We start from the raw sequence: 17723 nt of genomic DNA, 5'->3' as shown, positions 1-17723 counted from the left end.
TCTTTGATCAAATAACTCAGAGCACTTGTATCATGCCCTGGAAAAATTATCACATTTGCCAAAAGCAGTACATAATTACAAAAGTAACCATCTCTGAAATTTGAAAGATCTGTCATGCTAAATGAATTTTGTGTCTTTACTTATGGTCACTACATACTTTGAAAAGCCCAAAGTGAGTTGTATACTCCTACCCTCCTACCTAAGACCGACACAAGCTATCTCATCATTTAGTACACATTGAATCCTTGCATCAAAACAATACCAGAATCGTTTCTGATATAAAATTTTGAGAAAAATAGCCCTAGAGAGCAACTTCTCTCAACAATTTCCAAAAATAAACAGAAAATATTCCACGTTGTTTCGTGGGCATTGTAAATTCCTAAGCTGCATCAAAACTGGTTTTTGGCTTCCCTACCATCATAATATCTATTTTAGCCTCAGTGGCTCTGAACAATCAGACTTTGTAAAGAAACTACCATTCTTTAATTGAAACATTAGTGAGCAAATTTCCAAACAACAAAAACAATTTCTTGTTTAGAAAATGCTCATTCTCCACAAACCATGCAATTATACATTAAATATAGTAACAAAACTTAGAATTTAAACTTAAATTTATCTAACATTTTAAAATGAAGTTTTAATTTTAGCATAACTGCAGATTTACAGAAAAATTCTGAAGATAGTATAGAGAATTCTGATACAACTCACACCCAGTTTCCTTTATTAATTTTTGCATCAATCTGGTGTATTTAGCATAATTAATGAACCAGTAATGATCCATAATTTAGTAACTTAAGTTCATAATATAGAATTTGTTTTTTTATCTGTGTTCTTTTCTGGTCCAACTCTAAGATACCTCATTACAATTAGTTGTCATATTTCCAAGTCTGGGATATACATTCTTAGATTTTCTTTGTTCACGACCTTTATAGATTTGAGATGCAATGGTCAGATATTTTATGGGATATGATTTAACTGTGATTCATCTCATGATTTTCTCATTATTGGATTGATCTATGGTAAGAATAAGATCTTACCCTAAGAATAATATTTTAGGGTAAGAATATCCCAAAGGTTAAAGCACTATTTTCACAGCATATCAAGAATATATCCCATCAAAATGATTCATAACTGTTGATGGTAACTTTGTTTCTTTTTTTTATTGTGAAAATACTGTTCAGAGGGGTTACAATTACATGGGCAAGATAATGAGTACATTTCTTATCAAGCATTGTAGCCTCCTCCTTTGTTTTCCCTTCCCATCCCTTGCCATCCTCTCCCCGCCCCCCCCATCATCCCCCCCTCCCCCGCACCAAAGTTGTAAAGTTCGTTTTCAACATAACGACTTGTACATCTCATTGTTGCAATGGGTCCACCTGTATCCCTATTTAAACGATTTCTTTTTTCCCTTCCCCTCTACAAATTATACCAACATCAAATACAGTGAAAGCAGGGGTTTTACCGTGGGGGAGGGACATACAAAGCAACAAAGAAATAATTTTACAAATGTGTTAGAAACAATAGCATGAAAGAAAAAAAAACATTTGAATACATATCTTAGGGTTCATTTCCCTAACATCAGCTTATCTGACCTTTTCTGCAAAAATATGGAATGCTTCATGAATTTGCATGTCGTCCTTGTGCAGGGGCCATGCTAATCTTCTCTGTATCGTTCCAATTTTAGTATATGTGTTGCCAAAGCGAACACTGTTGATGGTAACTTTGATGACCTAGCTTAAGATAGTGTTAATTAGGTTTCTCCACTCTAAGCCTACTCTTCTGCCTACCACCTTCTCATACTGGGAGAAAGCCACCACAGATAGCCACAATTAAAAATAAAACAGAGTTATAGTATATGCATCCTTGCAGAAAGTGTACAAATATAAGTACTTGGAATAGTTCATGGCAAAATTTCTATTTCCCCATTTATAAATTTACATTTGTAAATACAGACTTTAATCCAGTGCCAAATAGATCATCATAGCATTGTCCTATTGTTTGTCTATAATCTACCATCCCAACCACGTGAAACTTAATCTCCACTACATCAACTTACTTGTTTAGTTCTTTTTGTTTTCTTTTTTCTTTTTCTTTTCTTTTCTTTTTTTTTTTTTGGTCCGGTCATGGGGCCTGAACTCTGGGCCTGGGCGCTGTCCCTCCGCTCTTCAGCTCAAGGCTAGAGCTCTAACACTTGAGCCACAGCGCCACTTCCGGCTTTTTTCCTTTTGCTTCTGTGGTGCAGAGGAATCAAACCCGGGGCCTCATGCATGAAAGGCAATCGCTCTACCACTGAGCCACCTTCCCAGCCCTTGTTTAGTTCTTATATACCAGATAATACTTTCAAAAGTTAATCCATACTTGTGTCGAAAGAAAATTATCAACTAGAGTACAGAGAATATGAGAAGTTTCTTTGCTTTTAGACTTACAGTCTCATTTCCAAAACAGCTAGGTTAGCACTTGTTTTCCCTTATGTCCCTCAAAGAGGGGCTATAACCATATAAATTTTCACAAAGGAGCCAAAATACATTGTAAAAAAGACATCTTTTTCAACAAATGATATTGAGAAAATTAGCTATTTGCAGGATGCTGAATCTAGCTGTATATTTCTAACCCTATGCAAAAAGCAATTCCAGAGCTGACCTATTTGTAACACCCTGAGAGGTTCTGGCCACATATCATATATATCATATATATATATATATATATATATATTACATATATATATGATATCATATATATAATAGATATCATATATATCATATATATCATATATATATGTGTGTGTGCACATATTGAATTTCGGTATTTGTGCTATAAAATTCTATGGATTTTTACAATAATACAATGCCACAAGTTTAGTTACAATGATATTTTAATTGTTACACTGTAATCATTAAACTACCTTAAAATACAACTTATGTTTCATCTATCCAACTCTTCTTTTTCTTCCCTAAATCCCTAAGATCATCTTACTATTTGCTCTCTCTTTACTTCTACCTTTTCCAGAATAGCATATAAAAGCAATGACACAATATTCAGTTTTTTTCAGGCACTCCTCCTTTGAATTAGAAAAACGAATTTTAAATCCATTCATGTTTTTCCATGGGTCTATAATGCTGTCTTGTTTTCCTAATGAAATTGTAAAAATAATACATAAATGCAATGTGCCTTTTAAGTAGTAACAAGATTCAAAATTATTGTAGATATATCTACAACCTGACATTTGTAGCAATGAAGTTACAGAATATTTCCATTGCTGGGGCTGGGAAGGTGGCTCAGTGGTAGAGTGTTTTCCTTGCAGGCATGAGGCCTTGGGTTTGATTCCTTAGCACCATATAAGCAGAAAAAGCAGGAAGTGGGGCTGACACTCAAGTGGTAGAGTGCTAGCCTTCAGCTGAAGAGCTGAGGGACAGCGCCCAGCCCCCATGATTGACAAGAAAAAAAAAAGAAAGTAAGTTTCCATTGCCATATTAAATCTTCATGTTGCTGTTCATAACCAAATTCACTACATTCAGTCCCTCCTAAGCCTCTGAAACAACATTCATCTATTTTACATTTCTGCAAATTTGTTGCTTTTAGAACATTATGTAAATGGAGTATTTTTTCATACAGTATAAATCTTTGAAAATTATCCATGATATGTATAATAACACTTTGCCCCTTTTTATTGATAAATATTATGACATGGTATAGATTTAAGATGTATTCTTCTTTTGCAAAATTACTGTCATATATTAATAATTGGTAAACAATATTAAAGTCATGACTACACAGTTCAAATTTAAATACTTATAATAAAAATGAATCTTTAATAATCTTTATTACATTAAATTTCTGGGTTTGTATTCCGTGAATTTTCCTTTGTTAAGTGTTTTTATGTTAGTATCATGCTGTTTTTGTAACAATGGTTCTGTAGTATAGTTTGATGTCCAATATAGGATATACGTTTGCGTTGTTCATTTTTTAAAGGATTTCTTTTTATATTCAGGTTCTTTCACGTTACCAGTTCAATTTTCAGTTAATTTTTCTGATATAATTGGCACTGCACCTCTGTTTTGTATTGGTCATTATTCTAAGCTGTTCTTTCCACAGTCACTTTGCAGTCATCTTTGAAACAACCCCTATGGACCAACAGAGACTTGCAAAGCAGACCACTCCCAAATGAGGACAATTACCTACGATGTTCAGGCTGCATTCTGGAACTAAGTAAGACATTTCATGGAAACCAGATTGCTTTCCACAAGTGATGACAATGATAAAAATTCTTCAGAACCTAGGACATATACTACTGAGTCTTGAACTCAAGGTTTTATGGTCTTGCATAAATTTTTATTATTTTAAGTAGTCATACAAAGGAGTTCCAATTTACTTAAGCAGATTATGAATACAATGCATCTTGGTCAGTGCCACCTCTTTCATCTTACACAACCCTCTCAACTTACCCCTTCACCCACATTTTTAACTTTTTATTTTTATTCTGAAGGTGATGTACAGAAGGGTTCCAGTTACGTAAGTCAGATAATGAGTACGTTTCTTTTTTAACAGTGTCATCCCTTCCTTCACTGTCTCCCAATTTTTCTCTCCCCACCCCCTGACAAGTTGAATAGGTTATTTTCAACATAGTGTCTAATGAGTTTCATTGCTGCACTTGTTTGCCATTTGTCCCAACGTTTCTGTGCTTCTCCCTTACCCTCCCCAAATCAGATAAATTTACAAATGAGGCAAACGGCACAAAAACTAAAAGGCAGCAACAAAGGAAAAAAGAAAAACCTCTTGCTTCTATTTTTTGAAGTTCATTTCGATAAATATCATTTTGTATGTTCATATGCACATAACTATTGAGCCTTTGTGATTCTGTCCTAAAAATACCCTTCTTTGGTCTCACTGTGTGAATGTTTACAGATCTGTATAATGTATTATGTCCAAGTGTATTTTTTGTCTTTTACCATCCATTGAGTTTACATATAGATTGATAGGCACATTCTAGTAATAACAAACAAGGGAAATCAAGCAACCTGTGTTTCTTCAGATCTGGCTTACTTATATAATTTACCCCAAGTCTTTCTATTTTCTTAGGACTAGTACAATATCATTCTTTCTGATGGAAGAGAAGAATGACACACACACACAGACATGCATATATACATATATATATATATATATATATATATACACACCCATACACACACATATCCACCCATACAGACACACACACACACACACACACACACACACACACACACACACACACACACACACACACACACACACATTTTCTTGATCCATTTTTCTGAAGGGCATCTTGGTTGATTCCACATCTTGGTTATGATAAACAATGCTGCAATGAACATGGTTATGCTGGTAGCTTTAGTGTGGCCTTGTTTGTATTATATTGGAAAAATGCTCAGGAGTGGAATTGCTGGGTCATAAGGAAGCTCTATGTTTAATCTTTTGACAAATCTCTATACTCTTTCCAAAGTGGTTGAACAAGTTTACATTCCTACTAACAGTGTAGTAGCATTTCTTTTTGGCCACAATACTCCTCAAACTCTTCAATGATTCAGAAATGGAAAGATCACTACCAAATTCATTCTATGAAACCAGAATAACCCTCATTCCCAAACCAGATAAGGACTTATCAAACAATAGCCTGATAGACCCATGACTTGGATGAACATAGAAGCACAACTTCTCAATAAAATTCTGGCCAACCAAGTTAAACAACTAACCAAAAACCTCATATATTATGAGCAAATGGAATTCATTCCACAGATCACAGCTGGTTGAATATACATGTCAATTAATGTAATTCAACGCATCAACAGAAGCAAGGCTAAGAACCACATGATAACTCAACAGATGCAGAAAAATATTTACAAGATTCAACACCCCTTGATGATAAAAGTTCTGGTGAAGCTAGGAATCCATGGAACATTCCTCAATATCATAAAGGATTTATATGACAAACTGAAGCCAACAATATACTTGAACATTTATAGCTATTTACTCTAAAACAGTAAGAGTATAGCTATTTACTCTAAAACAGTAATGTCCACTCTTGCCAATCCTCTTCAATGTAGAACTACAATTCTTACCAAGAACAATAAGGCCTGGGAAAAACTTATAGGGGATCTAAATAAGGAAAGAAGAAAGAAAACCATTATTCTTACTTTTGTAATATATATGTTGAATTCATAACTTCATTCTCCCCTTCTGTTCCTCTTTATTTGTCTACCTCTCTCCCCTTCACCCTGCCTCACCTCTTTCACATAACTGTTGTTTATACATTTTTTCAGTTAATATTTTCCAAAGCAATCTGCAAATTTCATGTAATGCCCATCAAAATCTCAACATAATTCATCACTGGGAGAGAAAACAATCCAAAAATTCATTTGCAACCAGAAGGCAATTCTGAGCAGAAAAAGTAATGCTGAAGGCATAACAATACCAAAATTCAAGCTCTGCTATGGAGCTGAAGTAATGGAACAGCTTGCTACTGGCACGTAAACAAGTCTGAGAACCAATGGAATAGAATAGAGGAATCAGAAATAAACCTGTACACCTATAGCCATCTCATATTTGATAAGGGAGCCAAAAATTTAAGTTGGAAGAAAGCCTCTTCAACAAATGGTGCTGGGAATACTGGATATCTATATGCAGAAAGTGGAAACTGGTGATAGATCCCAATCTCTCACTTTGCACCAACATTAATTCAAAATGGATCAAAGACCTCAATGTACAACCTGAACCCATGAAACAATTAAAAGAAGGAGTAGGGAAAGTAATAGGACTCCTTGACACATGCAGGAACTTTCTGAATAAAGATCTAGAAACACAGAAAAACAGACTTGAAAAATGGAATTGCATCAAGCTAAAAAGTTTCTGCACAGTCAAAGATAGAGCCAACGAAATAAAAAATAAAAGCTTACAGAATGGAAGATTTTTTCTAGCTATGTTTCAAACAAGTGCCAAATATCAGAATACACAGATTAACAAATTAAACCATCAAAGAACCAACAAACCAATTAATAAATGGGCTAATAAGATAAAGAAAGTTTTCTCAGATGAAGAAATAAAAATGTCCAATAGATTCATGAATAAGTGCTCAACATCTCCTGACATAAAGGAAATGTAAATCAGAACAACATTGACTTTGAATGGCCATTATCAAGGAAATAAATATTAACAGATACTGGTGACGATGTGGCCCAAAGGGAAGTCTAATTCACTGTTGGTGTCAATGTAAACTTGTTCAACCACTCTGGAAAGCAAAAATTAAATGCAGAACTACCTTGTGATTCAGAAATTCCATTCCTAGGCATTTATCCAAAGATTACAAACCAGAATACTGTAAAGCCACCAGTACAACCATGTTCACTCACCATAACCAAGGTATGGAAGTAGACTGGTTGCCCGTCAATGGACAAATGGATCAAGAAAATATGGTATATGGGGCTGGGAAGGTGGCTCAGTAGTAGAACGATTGCCTTGCATGCATGAGACTCTGGGTTCGATTCCTCAGCACCACATAAGCAAAAAGAAAAAAGCTGGAAGTGGCACTGTGGCTCAAGTGGTAGAACACTAGCCTTGAGCTGAAGAGTTGAGGAACAGCGCCCAGGCCCCACAACCGGACCCCTTCAAAAATAACATGGTATATATACACAATGGAATTTTACACAGCCACTGGAATGATATTGTAAAGTACTGAAAAGATCTACAAAATATTATGTTAAGTCTAGAAAGACCAGGACAGAGAGAAAAAGGTTGCATGTTTCCTCTTATATGTGTAACCTAGAATTAGCTAATAAACTTATCATCGTAGTATGCAAGTGTATGCAAATGTATTAACTGCTTAGCTTTTTTTGTTGCAGGTTAGCATTCTACCACTTGAACCACACTCCCACTTCCAGTTTTTACTGGTTAACTAGAGAACAAAGTCTCTCAAATTTGTCTTCCTTCACTGGCTTCGAACTTCTAGACTCATAACTCATCCTCCTATGTAGCTAGGATTACAACCCTGAGCCACCAGCTCCTCTGCTTAGAATTTTGAGTATGTAAAATCTGTCATTCTATGGCCAATGTCATGATATTAATTCTGAACATGGGATATCTATGGAAAAATCAACTAGACTCAAGTGCTGGTGGCTCATGCCTGTAATCTTAGCCACTCAGGAGGCTGAGATCTAAAGACCACAGTTCAAAGCCCAGCGCTGGCAGGAAAGTCCATAAGACTCTTGCCTACAATGAAGCATCAAAAATCTGGAAGTGGAGCTAATGGCTCAAGTGGTAGACCACTTGCCTTGAACAAAATTCTCAGGGATAATGCCCAGATCCTGAGTTCAAGCCCCAAGACTGGCACAAACACACACATCACATGTACATGCACATGCGCGCGCACACACACACACACACACACACACACAAATCAACTTGAAATGGATGAAAGATATTAATGTAACATTGAAAACTTTGAAGCTACTATAAGAAAATGTAGGGAAAACTAGAAGATGTAAGCATAGGTTTAAAATAATTTAAAATAACTCATTGCTCAGAAAATAAGCTAAAGATTTGATAAATGGGGTTACATAAAATTAAATTATCTCTACAAATAAAAGTAAACATATTTTCAAAGGAGTATTTACAGAATGGAAGAAAATCTTTAACAGTTATTCACTGAATAAAGGATTCATATCCAGAATATACAGAGTTTGAAAATATTAAAAAAACAATTAATAAATGTGCATTGCATTTAGCAGACTGTTCTCAGAAGAAATATAAATGACAAATAATAGATACATAAAGAAATGTTCAACATATTTAGCCATAAAAGAAATGTACATCAAGCTGGGCTCAGTTGACTCATACTTTTAATCCTAGTTACTCAGAAGCCTGAGGTCTGGAAAACCCAGGCTAACTCAAGCAGAAATGTTCACTTGACTCCATCCCCAAAACAGAAAAATGCAGCTGGAGGTACAGCTCAAGTGGGAGAGTACCAATTATTTGTTGTGAATATGTGATTCCTCTATCACTAGCTGTTGAAAAGTAACTTTCTTCCGGGCGCCAGTGGCTCATGCTATAATCCTTGCTACTCAGGAGGTTGAGATCTGAGGATCACAGTTCAAAGCCAGCTCTGGCAGGAACGTCCATGAGACTCTTATTTCCAATTAACCAACAGAAAACCAAAAGTGGAGCTGTGGCTCAAGTGGTAGAGTGAAGGTTTCAGGGACAGTGCCCAGGCCCAGAGTTCAAGCACCACAATGGACAAAAAAAAAAGTAACTTTCCTTCATATGTTCATTTTTCAGTTTTGTAATAAAGTATGTGGACATACTTTTATGGGTTTATTACAGTTATATTTTCTATTCATTTGACTTATGCGTCTATCTCTCTGTCAACAGTACACTGACTTGGATAATATACCTGTATATTAAGTTTTCAAATGAATATACTTATTTCTCCTAACTTATTCTTTTACCTTTTTTGTGGGGGAGGGGTACTGGGGTTTAAATTTAGGACCTTCCACTTGCTTTTCTTGCATGGTAGGCTGGTCTCTATCACTTGAGTAACACTTCCTGCCTACTTTTTGCTAGTTATTTTGAAATGGAGTGTAACAAACTTTTCTGACCAGGATGGCCTTGAACAACCATCCTCCAGATCTCAGCCTACTGAGTAGACAGGATTATAGGAGTGAGCCACTGCCATCTAGCATTATTCTTTTTTCTTATATTTGGTATTTGGTTTACCCATGGCTCAGAATAACCATCTTCCAGATCTCAGCCTCCAGAGTTGACAGAATTATAGGAGTGTGCCACTGCCACACAGCATTATTCTTTTTTCTTATATTTGGTTTAACCATCCTAGTTGTTTTATAGTTTCATAAAAACCTTAGCATAATCCCATCAAATATACAAAAATGCTAGGAAGATAGTGGAGAAGCAATAGTGAATTTCCCTTGACTTCTCTGATCAAACAGAGATTTAGGTTCCTAATATGCAATTCCCCTCAAGAAAACTGCAACAAGAAATATATTGACAGATAGAGAAACACAAGAATGAAGAAGAACAAGGATAGAAAACTGTGAAAAGTCTTCCCTCACTACCCCTCCCCTCCATCCCGTGCCTGTTGCATGGCCAAGCTATGATAGCAGCCCTGTGGCTATGCCATGACTCTGACCAGCAAGAACAATGACATATCAGAAGACCAGGGTTAAAGATCTCCTGATGTCTAATAAGTCAGCTGCATCTAGATGCCGAAAACCTTCACTACAACACCAGTGGTCAGCTCAAAGCCAATGCCAGGAACTGAAAACCCTGCAGGGGACCTCTCCCATAGGAGACTAGCAAGGATGTTGACCCAGTGCTTGGCTGGGATCCCCCAACCTTCCATTTGAGAAGGGATGCCATACTTGAAAAGTGCAGAGGCCAGAGCCCTTTCTCCCATCCCTTCCACTTCCTTCGGGAGACCACAAAGACACACCCTGACTCTGAGCCAGAACACAACAGCTACTATCAGCCACTGGGACCAATATTGCTTGGGCTCTAGGACCCTGCATTCCCTACAGGTGTCGCTGTGGAAAAAAAAAACACCTGACCCAATAAAAGGCAATGGTGACAATCTCCCTGTACCACCCTGTGGGAACCCACAACTTCAGAAGCACATACTTTGTCCCAGAGGCCTGAACACAGCCCCACACCCCATGGGAAGCAGATGACAGTCTAGGACTCTAGTGTGAAACGGTCTGAGACTCAAGCAGGGATGATTTCTTTGCCCCACCTTGTGGGAAACTACCGCCTCCAAGGTTCATACCTGTCTCAGGGTTCAAAAGTAGTTCCTCACTCCCTGGGAAGCAAATACAAGTCCAGGACTAATGTTGGGATGATTTCCCTGTCTTGCTTGCAGGAATCAGCCCTCCAAGGCTCATGCCAGTACCAGAGGAAGAACACAACTTGTTACCCATGGGAAACAGAAAAAACTAGAAGAAACCAAATGCAAAACTACTAGATGGAGAGAAATAGCAAAGACTAGTACAGAAAATAATAAATTAGAGACTAAAAAACTATATATAAAATCAATGAAAAGCCCAGCACCAGATGGATTCACAGCTGAATTCTACATGGCCTTAAAAGTAGAACTCACACCAATATTCCTCAAAATCTTCAATGAAATTGATTTTTCTTTTTTCTTTTTTCTGGTCGGTTGTGGGGGCTTGAACTCTGGGATTGGGCGCTATCCTTGTGCTCTTCAGCTCAAGGCGAGCACTCTACCCCTTGAGCTATAGCGCTACTTCGCTTCAATGAAATTGAAAATGAAAGTTCACTACCAAATTCATTCTATGAAACCAGCATAATCCTCAACCCCAAAACAGACAGAAACTCATCAAATAAAGAGAACTATACACCCATTTCTTTGATGAACATAGAGGCAAAACTTCTCAACAAAATTGTAGCCAAGAATTCAACAATTCATCAAAAAACCATGCACTATGATCAAACATGATTCATTCCAGGGATGCAAAGCTGGTTCAATATAAACAAGTCAAAAATATAATTCATCACATCAACAAGAGTAAGGACACGAAACACACAATTATCTCAATAGATGGAGGAAAAGCATTTGACAAGATCCAACACCCCTTTATGATGAAAGCTCTGGAGAAACAAGGAATCCATAAAACATTCCTCAATATAATGAAGGCTGTGTATGACAAACCTACAGCTAGCATTATACTTAATGGCAAAAAGCTAAAGCCATTTCTTCTAAATTCAGAAATGAGAAAAGGATGTCCACGCTTTCTATTCCTCTTCAATATAGTATTAGGATGCCTTGCTAGAACAATAAGGAAAGATGCAAACATAAAGAGGATCCAAATAGGGAAAGATGAAGGAAAACTCTCCCTCCTTGCCAATGACGTGATCTTGTATTTAAGGAATCCCATAGATTCCACTCCTAAGTTATTCAAGCTGACCTGAAACTTTGACAAAGTAGCAGGGAATAAAACTAACCCTCAAGAGAGTTCGGAGGAAGATGGCAGAGGCAAAGCTGGAGGCTAAACAGGCTCTCACATAGAAAGCAGTTTTAGTGTTCCAGTGAACAGTCCTAGGCTAGAGAATCACACCATGGGTGCTAACACAGTACAGGGAGCTTGGCCAGAGAGGGAAAATCCAGGCAAGGAGACAGATCTGAGCACTTGTAGTAGCCGTGGCTGCAGGGGCTGTGGCTGCAGAGGCAGTGGCAGTGGCCATAACCACCATACCTACAGAGAGAGTCCGGGACAAAAGAGCCAGACGCAGCTGGTGAGCAGATTCTACCCAACACCAGCAAGAACAGACAAGAAGCAGATATCTTCATCCTGCAGATCACAGTCCAGAGACAGTCCAAGAACCAAGACTCTGGATTGAGTAGAACCCTGATATCCTTATGCCTTCTCAGCTTCTCAGTGAGGAGAGGAGGGAAGGCCGCCCCTCCCCCACCACCAGAGATCTCCATCTTTGATACTGACAAAGGCCCAGCTGAGCAGCTAGCTCCAACTCAGGCCTTGGAAGAAAACATAAGAGTCATTTAGAAGGTCACAGGAACCTGACCTGACCTGCCAGGCTCAGCCTCACCCAGGGGAAAGTCACCCAGCAAAGGTAGATGAAGCTTTGACCCCGGAGGAGTGACTTTCTTCACAGGGTAAACAGAGCCAGAGGCTGCCCCTTCCTACAGGAGCCTAGACAAACAATTGAAATTCGGTACACATAAACACTGAGAATGACTCTAGGCTGGGTTCTGTGAGTATCTCAGGAGCTAGCCCCTCAGGGAAAAGGTACTGTTTGCTGAAAGGCCTCAACTCTACCCAGAACCTAGCCTCATCACAGTATCTCCAAACAAGAGGAAACAGCCATCTCCCTGTTTTGTGATACTCAAAGCAGATCTCCCTAGCACTGTGAGGAAGATCACAAAATCCTGGGTAATGCAGAGTATTTTTCTGCCTGCTCAAACTAACTGACTTAAGAAACAAATCAAGCCACAGGAAAAGCAAACACTACAAGCAGACCAGAGATTCCAACAAGAGACTGGTTATGGACACGGGAGATACAGGATCTTCTCATTCCCTACCCCTCTCCCCGCAAAAAATCAAAGAACTCTTTTTTGTACATTTCTTTTAATTTTTGTTTTTTTAAATTGTTTTCTATTAATCTTTTTCCCCCTCATAATTTTTATTGTATGTGTATGTGTGTGTGTGTGTGTGTGTGTGTGTGTGTGTGTGTGTGTGTGTGTGTGTGTGTGTCCTTTGTTAAAAAAATCTCTTTTGACCTTTTGGTCCTTTTTATTTTTATTTTTTGTATTTTTGTTCCTTTCCTTTTTTTTCTTCCTTTTTTTGCATGACTTAATTGCTGTTCTGCTCATCCCCAGATATATACCCATCATCAATTATTAGACCTAATTCCCCATTCTATACATACTTAATCCAGAAATTTATTACTCAATTCACAACCTCTTAGGCTTAACTTCTTTAATAGCAGAATTATCTCTTTATTCCTATAAATTTTAAGAATTTTTACTTTTTAGTTTTTCATATTTCCTTTCTATCCCTTCCCTCCTCTCATCCTATCCTTTTCTTCTCTCAATATCATTTTTTAATTTACATAATTTTAAGGGTTTCACTTTTCAAATTTAAATTTTTTTCCATTTTTTCTTGTTCTTTTTTTTTTAAATCTCTCTCCTATCATTCTGTCCAATCCATTTCCCTCTCTGAGATTAGGGCTCTCCTTTTACCTCTCCACATCCCTCTAATACTATTTTTCCCCACATTTCTGACTAAGCCTCATAATTTCTGGTGTGTCAAATCATTCTTTGCTGTTCTTAGCCCATTAATACATAGTTGTTTGATGTTGAATAGATTGTATCTGTTGAAATAGATTGTATCTGCAACCATTTCGAATGTGCAGCTACAGGACTCTGGTTGATGCTTGCCTTAAAATAGTGTTCTAGCACAAAATTGGTGTTACTTTCCTACTCAATAGGCAGAAGAAGCTGGAAAAACACAACAAAAATGTCAAGTCTGGGTATCTCAACTTCCACTCATGATAATCAGGTGACAGAACAGTTAATGAATAATCCAGAGGAGAGTTCCCAAAAAGCTCTACAAACACTACTGGTCAACATGCTGAATGAAAAGAATGAAAACTTGCAAAAGACTAAGTGTGAAAGTGATAGGGAGAAAGATGAGGCAAACCAAAGATTAATACAGGAATTCTGTGAGCGTGAGGAAGCTACTCAAAGATTAATACAGAAATTTCCTGAGCAAGATGAGAACAGTCAAAAACAAATAAAGAAATTGTGTGAGCAGGCCGAGAACAGTCAAAAAGAAAGACAGGAATTGTGTGAACATGAGGAAGCTAATCAAAGAGTAATGCAGGAATTGTGAGAGTGGAATGAGAATAGACAAAGATCAATAGAGGCATTCACGGAATCCATAAACAGAGAGCTGAAAGAATTCAGGGAGACCACAAAGGGAATGCTGAATGGAGCCCAACAGAAGGCATGGGAGTCCAAGAAAACAATAACCAATCAACTAAGTGATTTGAGAATAAACACTGAATACCAAATTAAGGAAGTAAAGAAGTTCATACAAGATCTACAACAAAGCTCCAACAAAGAATTTGAAGTTATCAAAGCTGACAAATTAGAAGGAAAAGAAATAAAAAACAAAGTAGAAAGTCTTGACAGTAGGTTAGATCATGCAGAAGATCGAACCTCGGGGATTGAAAACAGCCTAGATATTATGGAGAAAGAACATACAATTATCCAAGACAACTCTAAGAAATATGATAGATCTATTCAACATCTGGAAGATACCATCTGAAGGCCTAATCTGAGGATAATGGGTGTAGAGGAGCACCTAGAGACAGAAGTTAATGGTCTAGGAAATTTATTTAACAGAATCCTAGCAGAGTACTTTCCAAGCATGCAAAAAGATAGGCCTATTCAAATACAAGAAGCTTTTAGAACCCCCAAATAGACCAGACCACAACAGGACATCCCACTGTCACATTATAATCTGCACAAGATGGATTCACACCCAAGAAAAGATCCTTAAAGCTGTCAAGCAGAAAAGATCAATCACCTATAATGGAAACCAATTAGAATCACCTCAGATTTCTCAGCAGAGACAATTAAAGCAAGAAGAGCCTGGCATGGTATATGCTATGAACTAATGATGAACAACTATCAACCAAGAATACTGTACCCAGCTAAACTCTCTTTCATAACCGAAGGCCAAATAAAAAACTTCCATAGCAAAGAAAACTGAAACAATATATCTCGAACAGACAAGCCCTACAATATATACTTAAAGATGTCCTACACATAGAAAACCAACAAGACCACAATAAAGGCCAAGAAACCACATCCAAACTGAGAATCCAAGAATCATAGGAAGAACCAAATTGTCACAGCCCCCAAGAAGGTGGATAACATGGCAGGAACTACCAAACACCTCTCAGTCTTAACTCTCGACATTAACGGACTTAACTCTCCAATTAAGCGACATAGACTGTCTAGTTGGATTAAAAAACAAGATCCTTCTATCTGCTGCCTTCAGGAGTCACATCTTGCCCATAAAGACAAACATATTTTGAAGGTGAAAGACGAACAAAATCTATCAAGCAAACAGCCCCCATAAACAGGTGGGAGTTGCAATCCTAATATCAGCTAAAGTAGACTTCAAACTAAAATTAGTGAGAAGAGATAAAGGAAGTCGCTACATGCTAACTAAGGGATCTTTCCTTCAAGTGGATATTACAATTCTAAATATCTATTCGCCAAACAACAGAGCACCCTAATTTATCCAAGAAACACTACTTTCCCTCAAATCTCACATAGATACAAAGACATTAATTGTCTGGGACTTTAACACACCACTATCCCCATTAGAAAGATCAACTCTGCAAAAAGTCAACAGAGAAACCACAGATCTAAACAACTGCATAGGTCAACTAAATTAACAGACATCTACCAAATATTTCATCCAGCAGCATCAGAATACACATTTGTCTCAGCAGCACACAGAACATTTTCCAAAACAGATCACATTTTAGGTCACAAAGCAAACGTCCAAATTCAGAAACTTTGAAGTTATACCTTGCATTCTCTCAGACCACAAGGGAATAAAATTAGAACTCAACACAAAAAGCCACCGAAGAAAGTCCCATAACACATGGAGGCTGAACAACACACTGATGAATCACCAGTGGAAGAAGATCTTCACTGGCCATACAACAGACAAGGGCCTCATAACTAAAATATATTTAGAACTCAAAAAATTAAATCCCCTAACAACAAATCCTCAAATAAATAATCAACCAGTTAATAAGTGGGCTAAAGACTTAAAGAGAGACTTCTCTGAAGAGGAAATAAGCATGGCTAATAGACACATGAGGAAATGTTCAATATCTGTGGTCATAAAAGAAATGCAAATCGAATCAGCATTGAAATACCACCACACCCCAGTTAGAACGGCTATAATAACAACAGATGCTGGTTTGGATGTGGCCAAAACAGAACACTACTGCATTGTTGGTGGGTGTATAAACTTGTTCAACCACTTTGGAAAGCAATATGGAGATTCCTCAAAAGACTACACATAGAGCTCCCTTACGATCCAGCAATACTTCTGGGAATTTATGAAAATGACCATAAACAGGGCCAAACTAAAGATAGCAGCCAAACTATGTTTATCACAGCATTATTTTCCATAGCTAAAATATGGAACCAACCCAGATACTCCTGAGTAGATGAATGGAACAAGAAATGTGATGTGATGTGATGTGATGTGATGTGATGTGTGTGTGTGTGTGTGTGTGTGTGTGTGTGTGTGTGTGTGTGTGTGTGTGTGTGTGTAATGGAATACTATGCTTCCATCAGAAAGAATGACACAGCCCCATTTGTTAGGAAATGGAAGGATGTGGAAAAAATTATGCTAAGTAAAGTAATCCAGACTCAAAGAAACATGCCCCATGGTCTCCCTTATTTAGAATAATTAGTATACATCTAGGATATTCTTACCAGATGAGCACAATAGCTCAATAGCTATGTATGTATGATCATATAAGATGATGCTAAGTGAAATGAACTCCAAGACATGAACTCAAGCAGTTTTACTTTTTTCTTGTTGATCTCAATGTACTATGTTATTTCTTTTTTTCTCCTGTATCTTCCTCCTATGGCTCATCCCCTGTTGTCACTGTTTTTGAATTTAGTACCCAGGGCATTGTATATATTTTTATCTGAACTAGGGAAGAGGAGGGGAATAAGAAATGGTGAGACAAAGTACAAAGTGGGAACCTATGCAACAGTTATACTCAAAAGATGATATGTTTACAACTTGTGGTGGTTGGGGGAGAGGGAAATAGGGAAGTAAATGAGGGAAGGGTTGTTAGACAAGAAATATATTCACTATTTTACTGATGTAACTGTGACATCTCAGTATATCACCTTGATAATAAAATTAAAATAAAAAGCAATGAAACAACAAGCTAGTTCTTGGGGAAAAAAAGGCAATAAAATTGACAGACCACTAGCTAGACTGACAAAAAGAAGAGATTCAAATCAATTAATTTAGAGATATCAAAGGAACCATTACACATCCAAGAAATCCAAGTGGTTATAAAGGATTATATTCAAAACCTATACTCAAATAATATGGAAAACAGTAGAAATGGAGACATTTCTAGAGATTCTA

At 37.3% G+C, this 17723-nt stretch overlaps 1 non-coding gene across 1 annotated transcript; it reads right to left on the bottom strand.

Annotated features, from left to right (window-relative positions):
* Window positions 1-1601: 1601 nt before the first annotated feature.
* On the bottom strand, window positions 1602-1708 carry LOC138840614 (U6 spliceosomal RNA). Its single transcript, XR_011376166.1, has one exon. It is a non-coding gene; the product is annotated as a U6 spliceosomal RNA (small nuclear RNA).
* Window positions 1709-17723: the final 16015 nt, after the last annotated feature.

This window comes from Dipodomys merriami, unplaced genomic scaffold (genome assembly GCF_024711535.1).
Source record: "Dipodomys merriami isolate MVZ:Mamm:240054 unplaced genomic scaffold, mDipMer1.0.p SCAF_3, whole genome shotgun sequence".
Taxonomy (NCBI): Eukaryota; Metazoa; Chordata; class Mammalia; order Rodentia; family Heteromyidae; genus Dipodomys; species Dipodomys merriami.
This window is presented reverse-complemented; position numbering and strand designations above follow the sequence as displayed.